Consider the following 10,620-nt stretch of genomic DNA (forward strand, 5'->3'; position numbering starts at 1 on the left):
ACAAGAGATTGGAACTGCACTGAGCTGCCTGAAGAGTAAAGGTGGGCTACTCCATAACTAGGGAAAACTGGATAAATATGCTAAACCTTTGGGTGACCACAATCCTCAGTTTGTCAAGGTGTCACAAAGTCCAAACCCACGAATGGCCACAATTATGGACACCTAATCTGCATTGGAGATTAAAATATTAGGGGTCAATATGGTGCTGCAGCAGCATGATTTGACAAATGTAGTCTCAGGGGACACAGAGACTGTGGGTTATATTTTGTGACTCGAACACAGCATCAAAACTCTTCAAGTTACTGTAAAATATCTTGAGACAACCTCTAATATGTTGGAAAACGTGGACGATGCAGAAGGCCAGACATGATGAAGAAACCTACGAATAGGGCAGATTCTTTAGGAGTCAAAAGGCAAGTTAACAGAACAATTCCTAGAAAACTTCCTTTGCATGCTGGTCGTGGCTGAAAAACTATACAAGTTTTATGGAAGAATGATGAGCTCATAAGGCAATGGTCCCACACTCCACCTACTGGGTTCTCTCCTGAGATTGATTATAGCAAACCTCTTCAATTATAGGAACAAAGACACAATTACTAAAGATGGCACACTGAGCCAGCCAAACACATTCAAGTTAAGTCACAACACAGTACTACGTTTAAGAAATTGTAATATTGGTTGAGAGGAGTGGAATCCTCCCTCAGACTACATGCAAAGCCCTTTTCAGCGTCAACTACAAAAGTCACAAAATAAACTTATGCTTAACCTTCTGGAATCTTGCCACAAGTCAGTCAGGCTTATCTTAGATGCAATGTGTAAAGTATGTATGCAGCACAAAAGCAGTAATAAAGTGAAAACACAAGAAAGATCCCAAAACAATTTCGAAACAAAAATAATATTTTACTGAATAAAATGACACCAAAGTTGGACAATTCAAGTAGGTACAACTGGAGTTATACATTTGTTAAGTTTCCAGATGAAATTCTGCCAAAAAGCAGTAGCTGCCAGGAGGTTGTTGCTGGCATGCGGAGCAGGTCAGGTGTTGTGGTCACTTGTGTTGGCACAAAGAGTTGGTTGTTGCTGGAACTTCACATTGGCAGTCAGTCCAGACAGTCAAGGTTAGGGGGGGCGGGGAGTGGGGAGTGGGGAGTGCAGGTCTTCCTGGAGCCTCGCATTGGTGGTCATTGTGGGTGGTCACTGTTGGAGTGAAGTGCAGGTCTTCCTGGAGCCTTGCATTGGTGGCTATTGTGGATGGTCACTGTTGGGAGTGAAGTGCAGGTCTTGCTAGAGTTTCACGTTGGCTGTCCTCATTCTCTAACACAAAGATTCTGTTTTTTGTTGTGAGGAGCAAAAAACACCTGTATTTTCCCCTGGAACGCAGGTGGTGTACCCTCTGATGCCAGACAAGGATCCAGGATCTGGGGGGGCACCACTTAGGGACCAGGACTCACTTTAGCAGAGGCCAGCAGCAGGGATCAGGCAGGTCTTGTTGTTGCTGGTCAGCTGGGCAGTTGCACTGAGGGCTATGGAAGCTTGTTGAGTCCCTGTAACGCAACAGGAGGTCAGCTAAATTACCCTTGGAGTCACTTCTGGGCAGCCAGAGTTCAAGGCAATCATTTTTAGACTTGACTTTTTAGACGGAAGGCAGTCCTTCTAAATTTTCCTCATGTACAGGAGTGTTCTGATGAGAGGTTCTGAAGGTGCTACTTTTATCCCCAGGTTTAGCCTGTGGGTGGGGGATGCGCCTTTTGTCTACCTTTCCCTGGGGTGGGCTTCACAATGCCGAATGCACCAAAGAACTGGCAGGCCTAGATTTTAGTTGCACTTGTCAGTGGCATTAGAGGAAGCCTTTAAAAGTGAGGAAGGTGCAGGTATAGCCCTGACGCTACCCTTTGAAGCTCAGGATCGTAAAGTACACCCCCCAAGACAGCCTGCTTAGGAGAGAAACACCCTGCACCACACCAGAGGCCCTTTAGTCCCCATTATCTGAATGAATACAAAAACTCCACAGGAGAGTCATTCACAGTCATGTGACCCTAGACCCTAGACCCTAGACCCTAGACCCTGGCAGAAAGGCACGTTTGGTTCAAGCAGAAAAATGCCAACTTTTTAAAAGTGGCATTTTCAGAATAGCAGCAAAGCATTTTTCTATCTGTTCCCAACTGAAGTTATCATTTATTGAGTGTAATGAGGTAACCCATTGTTAATCTGCAGGAGAGACAGCCTTACAAAAGAGAAACACGACTTTCAGAGGTTTTCCCAGCCAGAACATGTCAAATGTTAAGTCCTACTTTTTAAATATCATGCACACTGTCCTATTAGTAGTTATGGTCTAGTGTCTTGGCAGTTTAAAACTGACTGCAGGTTGCATTGGCAGGTCTCAGATAGGTTTTGCACGGCTACTTTATACTTTAGAGGGTACCACAATGAGTGCTACAGCCCACAAGTAGGATTTAATTTACAGGCCCTGGGTGCATGTACCAAGGACTTATCAATAAATTAAATGTACCAATTAGGTGTAGGCCAATTTCACAATGTTTAAGGAAAAGAGCACAATCACTTTGCCTCTGACTTGGAGGGAAAGGTGCACAGTCGTAAAAGCTAACAAAAACTGGTTCAGCAAAGAAAGGCAACAATCTGGGAATACCCTGCATAAGGGGCCAGGCCCAGCATAAGTGAATGGGAAATCTCTACTTAACCCCTGGGAGCTGTGGTACAAGAAACTGGTAGCTAGGTCCACAGAGAAATGTATTTTAAGAGAAAGAAGTACCAAACAATATTATAGATTGTTAAATGTTTAAGGGAAAGAAGCTCCAAGAAATAACGAAGCAATAACTAAAGTTCAATGCTTCTGAGAGACCTAAACCTGGGTGTGATTTCAGGCTGACCGCGATATAAAGGGAGTCATGAAAACCAAGCGGGTGACACAACGTTTTTAGATTGGGTCTTCGTTGCTTTTCAGGTTTTTAAAATCCTGCAGCAGAGCACCACCATGCCCACTAGCAAGCTTTAGCTTTGGATTTAGTCGCAGCAGGACAAAGCTTCATGCTATAGCCAGGAAGAGCTCCATGCGGCCAGGCAGTGTTATCACAACTCCAACTGAATCCTTCTGGTTTGTAGGACAATGCTCTGAATAAGACCACCCTGCAATTCTCGCCTCTCTTAAGTAACCCTCTATAGATTCATTTCAGCCCCAGGTCCTGGACCTCCACAGGTCAAAAATATAAAGTTCCAAAAGTTTCATGATACAGGGGAAATCATTCCTTGTCTTTCCTGCAGACCTTTTTTTGTGGCAGGTTTCTGAGCACCTGGTCTTTCTTCAACCGAGGCTACCTCAGTGTTCAGTCCCAAGTGGTGAGCTGGGTATTCTTAAGAACAGGGAAAAGGTATGCATTTTGTGCCCCAATAGCAGGAACAGGAGACCAACCACTTGACTCCTGGAGAGCAGGTCCAGTATTATATTTATCATGTTTTTACTTATCTAGGCATCCCCGTTTTTAGGTTACATATGTTGATTATTTAGCTACAAATGACAAATATGGAACGCACGTTTGTACATATAATTCATCATTGGAAAATGATTTTCGAGAGTGCTGGAATATATTTACAGTATTTAATCTGACTTTAATTCTCTGTTCTAAATAATTATTCTTGAGTTATGAACAATGTTACATGGAAACTGTTCATTTAATTTCTAATTTGTTGTTATTCAATAGATGGTTTCAGATAATGCATGACATCAGGGCCTTTTTTGGCTGTTAATTATTTATTCTGAAAGATTCAACAAATAGCAGCTAATGTTATGTAAACAGAGAAAAGAGAGTGACGAGCTAGAAAGGAGTTTGATGGCAGGAGACTGAGACAAGAAAAACCTTGTAGAGTTGCATCACCTACTTTTGCTGAAGCTCGATGATAGGCACATTTGGCCTCTGCTTTCTGGGCCTATCAGCCTGCCTGCCAGCCCATATGAGAATAGCGGGCAATGCTATCATCTTGAACAGTAGCCTCATTGCTCAAAGAAGGTATGTGGGTTTGAATCTTTAAAGTCGCATCAAGCTTTTCCTTTCTGGCTGAGTTTAGCTTAGTAAACCAAAGAAACAAGAGAGGGTTTGGTATAAATGTACACAGCCGATATGTTAAAACATATTTTTGCTGCCCAAATGTTGCAGCTACTATTCTGTGTGTTCTCATCGTAGTTACTAATCATATTGTGTACACTAAAATAGGATTTTGATTTCAAAATAGTTCTGTAAAACATATCAGTTGTTTCCTAGGGTTCTTGAGTGTGCCTTTCCATTGTGAATGAGCGGCAGGATTCCACAAACTATCTCAGTGATATTTTATGGAATTGATAGTTACCTGAAATACGTCTCACTCAAGTACTGCTCACTGAGTTGTGGGGCGGTTGCAATCCAACTGCCTTTCTGTCTTGTGTTGACACATTGACAAAGTCCTTAGTGCCAGAACGCCTTGAAAGCCTGTTCCTGGGCCATGGTCTGGAAGATCTGGAAAACATTTGACCAGCTCCTGAACGCAAGCAGGAGCCAGGAGTGCTTCAGTCTTTTGTTCCTCAGCATTCACATAGAATCTTGTTTCTCCTTGATGTTCTCCCCAGGAACAGGAATGTTCCGATGAGATGGTGGTGTGGTTCTATTCTTATTCTTTGCTGTGTACTAGCCAGTGGTTGGAGACTTCCCTGCACCCAGCTCGGCAATCGTCCCACAAAAACCCACTTCCACTATCAGAAGTTCCTTTCCCAATTTACCATCACTGACGCCTGATCCACCTTCAAGCTAAAGGACTACTGAAACCGAAACATAAAATTAATACCTTATCCCTCACTCAACCAGAATTGATGATTCTACACCTTCTCAGTGATTAATATTTCTTGCAACTTGCAAATTCTTGCAATTGAATCTGTCCTCCTGATCCCAGCCCAGTTGGAAATGCCAAGGCTACCTTTCTATCTGTCTCTACAATGTTGTTGGCAGGAATGAAAGTAAACTCCTCCCATGCCTCTTCCCTAGTGTCTATAAAATAGTTTGTCACATAATTGTTCATGTATTAGTGGCTAACTAGAGGTCTAAGGCTAGGGGATGATTCATGGGCAAGTTGATTAAGAGGGCAACTTTCAAACGACTATTACCATTCCCCAAATACAAGGGCACTTTTCAGTCTTTCAAACATGCTTCCACGCCAGTCATAGCACTAATTCACCATCTGGGATGCTTTAAATAAACTGTGGCTTGGAATAAGATGGCAGTTCCTCTGCCATTTGTTCCATTCTCTCACTGACTTTTGACAGTGTCCAATACCTCACTTTACCGCAGAGACTCAAGAAACTTGGAAATCTAGGCATTGCCTCATCTGTGATCATCTCAGAAAAGCTACAGATCATCATCTTCCTGCCTTATAAATCATCCCTATTCAATGTTGAAGTGGATATACCGAGAGGCTTCCATATTTCATTCCTGGTCTTCAACACTTACTTTGGCACACTCTCAACACAATTAAGATCATCGCCTCTCATAATACAACAACTTTGAGGATGCACAAATGACACTAAACCTGATGAAATCATCAGCCCTAAACCACGGTGCCCTCTGTCCCTGTCTATTAGCCACCTAAATCCAGAAAAACAACCAACACTTCAAAATGAATGCAAAAAAGAGAAAATCTCATGTGTGGACTATCCAGCTATGTGTCAAGTGGCCAAGGGAAATTGGAGCCTCCATCAAATTAAATTGGTAAGGTCAATAACCTTGGAGCCCTCCTACATACTAAACTCTCACATGCAATCAGATTATTATTCTACTGTAAAAATTACACATGAAAAAACACTCATTCATTTTCTAGCTTGCACAAAATAAGAAAAGAAAACAAAGCATCCAACAAGGCATGAGGTTCAGAACCTCATCTTGCAAGAACTTGGATAAATCCAATGCAGGAGTCATCACATTTAAGGACAGAATTAGTCACTGTATCGTAAGCACACTCTTCTAGCCACCTCACTATATGACTCAAGCACGCAGATTTGCAACCTCAAGTTGCAATGACAAGTTCTAAGACCATGCTAGGACCTCATGCACAACATCAATACCGTCATGGTGACAGCCGCCAACATACCGCCGCGCAGGCGAACGTCCGCCCGCCAGATTATGACAGACGCACACACAAAACCGACAGAAACCAGCCACAACCACAAATCCGCCAGACCCAGTGAACGCAAAAACTGTCGGAACTGGCACGGTTACGCCAGCAAATCAAAGCTCTCCAAATAATGACCCATGAATGACCACAGCAGAAATTCAATGGCGGTAAACCATTGGCGGTGCACTTCACCACGGAGAAAATGGCCACCAAAACCAAAACAAGCCAACATTGGCCAGTCCAAAAAACCCACACCTGACACAAATACACACACCCCACACACCCACCAACAGCACTATAAAAGACCCCCAACATCACTCACAATTCTTTGCAAACACAAGAAGATCGCTACACATTGCCAGTCCAATCCCAGAGATAACTGAACACACAGCACAACTACCCATTCATCCGTCACACACCACACACCCCACCACATCACCCAACACCCTCTGCACAACACACACAACACCCATGTCCCCCACAAAGGCACCCCCGTTTCACTGATGAGTTGTGGATGATGGAGGAGGACTTAAGTCAGGGTAGAGCCACAGCTGTTTGGAGCACAGGTACAGCAGATCTCCATTGCCAGGAAGATGGAGCTATGGTGGAGGATTGTCGACAGTGTGAACGGCGTGGGAGAAAACCCATGCACAAGGGACGACATTTGGAAGAGGTGGAACGACCTACGGGAGAAGGTGCGTTCCATTGCAGCAAGGCACCAGCTCGCCATCGGGAGGACTGGCGGTGGACCCCCACCTCTTCCACCACAGTTGACAGCATGGGAGGAGCAAGTCTTGGCAATACTGCATCCTGATGGACTCACTGTAGTAGCCAGAGGACTGGACACTGGTGAGTCACCATTACCAACTTACCACCACCCATACCTGCATGCCATGTCACCCCCTCACCCTGACTCCCTTCACCCCACTCCATCCCACATAGTACACCACCCCAATTACCACACCTAAATGTCTACCCCTGCATGCCATACCCACTGCAAGCACATCCCTCCCAGCTCTACATGCACACCCACCAGCAATGCATGAACAGCATGTAGCTCTACCAATCCCACAATCCATCACCATACACTACCAAAGGTGGGAGGGCAACACCAGTATCATTGGGAAAGGTAGAAATGTGAAATGTGTGACAGACAATTACCCTAACAAATCACTTACATCCCCACAGGTGCCCCTGCCAATGTCAGCGGCGAAGAGGGGCCACGGCAACCCAGTCCCCCAGCAGAAGATGCCCTCAGTGATGACAGCAACTCTGGAGGTCTTGATCTCGATGAACATCCTGGCCCATCTGGGACCACTGGTCAGTCGGCTACCACATCCCACAGCCAGTCCACCACAGCACCCCCCTCAGACTCAAGCACCACAGTAGCCAGCCAATGCCCCCAAACCTCTGTCCCCAGGATATGTCAATCAGAAGTGTGCCCACTTCTACAGAGACCCGAGTCAACACCACACAGACAAGCTGATGAAGGTCCTGGTGTAAGTGGGAGTGGGCACACCATGCAGGGGACACAGGCACAGGGGGCCAGGGACAGTCAGAGGACAGCTGTGCACCAGGGGGGGAGGCCAGGCCCAAGAAACCGACTGGCCAGGAGGCACTCACAAATGTACTTGGGGCATGCCAACAGTCCCAGGACAGGATGGGTCAGATGATCAACATCATGCAGGAAAACCTGCGGCAGCAGGGACAACACCACCAGGAGGTCATGCAACAATTGCATGCCTTGACTACCACCACGGCCTCCATTGTAGGGGTGCTGGGTGACATGGCAAACATCATGCGTGAGTACACAACATACCAGCGGGCCCCTTCCACTAGCTAGTGTACTGACCAACCCTCCACATCTGCTGCAGCTAGTGGACAGGAGGCCCTGCCATGGGACTCACAGGCCACCAGCACCCCTACCCCTGCAGAAGGTGAACCACCCCGCAAACGTTCACTGCGACCCAGACGGACACCAGAGACAGTTGCCAAGACCTCTGCCAGGAAATGAGCCCCTCCAGAATGTCTCCCTTGTGTTCCACTGATTCACCTTGTTCACTTTGGACTGCCATTGCTCCTCATCCTATGGCCCCATGGACACTGGAACTGTGCTACAAACAGACTGGGCAACTACACTGGAGGTTTCCCAAGCATTACCCCACTCCATTGCACTTTCCATTTTTATTTTGTTATTCAAATAAACACCCTTGAACACAACTTGAGCAACAGTGCTTTAGCAGAAAGAGATGTGCAATGTATTGAACTGCATTATCCTCTGCAAATGTACTGTAATGTGTGAATCCATCCAACAAATGTGTCTCAGCAATCTGTAGTCATCTAATCAGCACACTGTTGTAACTACACCAACATCTGCAATAAGGGAAGGCATAGGTGTGATGCAAAGATAGTGACTGGCACAACACAACAGCCACACAGCACTGTACTAAGATAGAGACATGTCTGGATCAACAGTCATACCTGAGTGTCATTGGAAGTACTGCTGAATGATATGTGTCCTGTTGTCCACATCCTCCTCCTCACTGTCCTCAGTGTCCACTGCTGCCACAGGTGCATTGTCACCCCCCTCCGCCTGCAGATAGGGTACATGGCGTCTGAGGGCCAAATTGTGCAGCATGCATCAGACCACCGCAATGTGGTAGACCTTCTCGGGGGAGTAGCATAGGGATCCACCTGCTAAATGGAGGCACCTAAACCTGGCTTTCAAGAGACCGAAAGTGCATTCCACAATCCTCCTGGTACACCCATGTGCATCATTGTACTGATTTTCAGCCCCTGTTCTTGGATTCCTAACAGGGGTCAACAGCCAGGACAGGTTTGGTTAGCCAGAGTCACTAGGAAGAAGTGAGGGACACACATTAGCCATGCACAATGGCATGCGGTATGACTCCAGTAGGCATACACTGACATACATTGGGTGGGGATTCAAGCTCACCTACAAGCCACACTCTGTGCCTCTGTAGTCATGCCGTCACCTGTGGGATGCTGCTATTCCTCAAGACATAGGCATCAGCACAGATCCAGGATACTTGGCAATGATGTGGGAGATATACTGGTCAGCAAGGCACACAATATGGACATTGAGAGAGTGGAAACTCTTCCTATTCCTGTACACCTGCTCATTTGCCCTGGGAGGGACTAAGGCAATATGGGTCCAGTCAATGGCCCCAATCACATATGATATGTGTCCATTGCATAGAATCCAGCCTTCACATTGGGCAAATCATCAACCTGGGGGAATGCGATATAGCTGCTCATGTGTTTGAGCAAGGCAGCCAAAACCCTTCCAAACACAATCAAGAACATTGGCTGTGACATTCCTGCAGCCAAGTCCACAGTCACCTGGAAAGAACCAGTTCCCAGGAAATGGAACACGGACAGTACCTGCACAAGAGGAGGAATTGCAGTGGGGCTACGGATAGCATGTATAGGATGAGGCTCCAATTGTGCAAACAGCTCTGTGAATGTGGCCCTGTCCAGACCATAGGAGAGTATGATGTGCCGGTCCTCCAGTGTAGCCAAGTCTACAAGGGGTCTGTACATGGGTGCTTGCCTCCTCCTCCTATTCCTCTGCAGTGGTTGGTATCTAAGTGAGCCAAAAGTGAAATGGGTGTGACAACAGGACCTATGGACACACAACACCACAGTATACAGAGCATGTATGTATGTAGGACGCTAGAATTGTCTAGATGTGTACAGTCAACACCAATGACGCACATATAAATTCAAAACATGAGTACTAGCAGTAGGAAATGGCAACCACCTGTCCTGTACGCAGTGACAGGTGGAAGTTGTAGGAGGCTGGCCTGGCTTATAGTGGGTACCTTGTGGTACTTACACCTTGTGCCAGGTCCAGTTATCCCTTAGTAGAATAGAGGTGTTTCTCGCAGCTTAGGCTGTTAGAGGTAGCTATAGCTGAGCAGCTTAGGCTGAAATAGAAGACATGCAAAGCTCCTATTATACCACTTATATCATATAGCACAATATCATAAGAAAACACAATACTCAGAGTTACTAAAAATAAAGGTACTTTATTTTAGTGACGATATGCCAAAAGTATCTCAGAGGATACCCTCACTTAGGAGGTAAGTAATATACACAAATTATATGTACACAAACCCAAAGCAGGTAAGTAACAGTAAGAAAAGTAGTGCAAACAGTGTAGAATAACAATAGGATGCAATAGGTAGAAATGGGCCTAGGGGCAACACAAACCATATACTCCAAAAGTGGAATGCGAACCACGAATGGACCCCAGGCCTATGGTAGGTTGTAGAGGGTCGCTGGGACTGTGAGAAAACAGTAAGGGTGTCTAAAATACTCCACCCCAAGACCCTGAAAAGTAGGAGTAAATTTACCCTACTACCCCAGAAAGACAGCATAGTCGAGATAGGGGATTCTGCAAGAACCACAACTGCTACCAAAGCATTGAAGATGGATTCCTGGACC

Source organism: Pleurodeles waltl, chromosome 8 (genome assembly GCF_031143425.1).
Source record: "Pleurodeles waltl isolate 20211129_DDA chromosome 8, aPleWal1.hap1.20221129, whole genome shotgun sequence".
Classification (NCBI taxonomy): Eukaryota; Metazoa; Chordata; class Amphibia; order Caudata; family Salamandridae; genus Pleurodeles; species Pleurodeles waltl.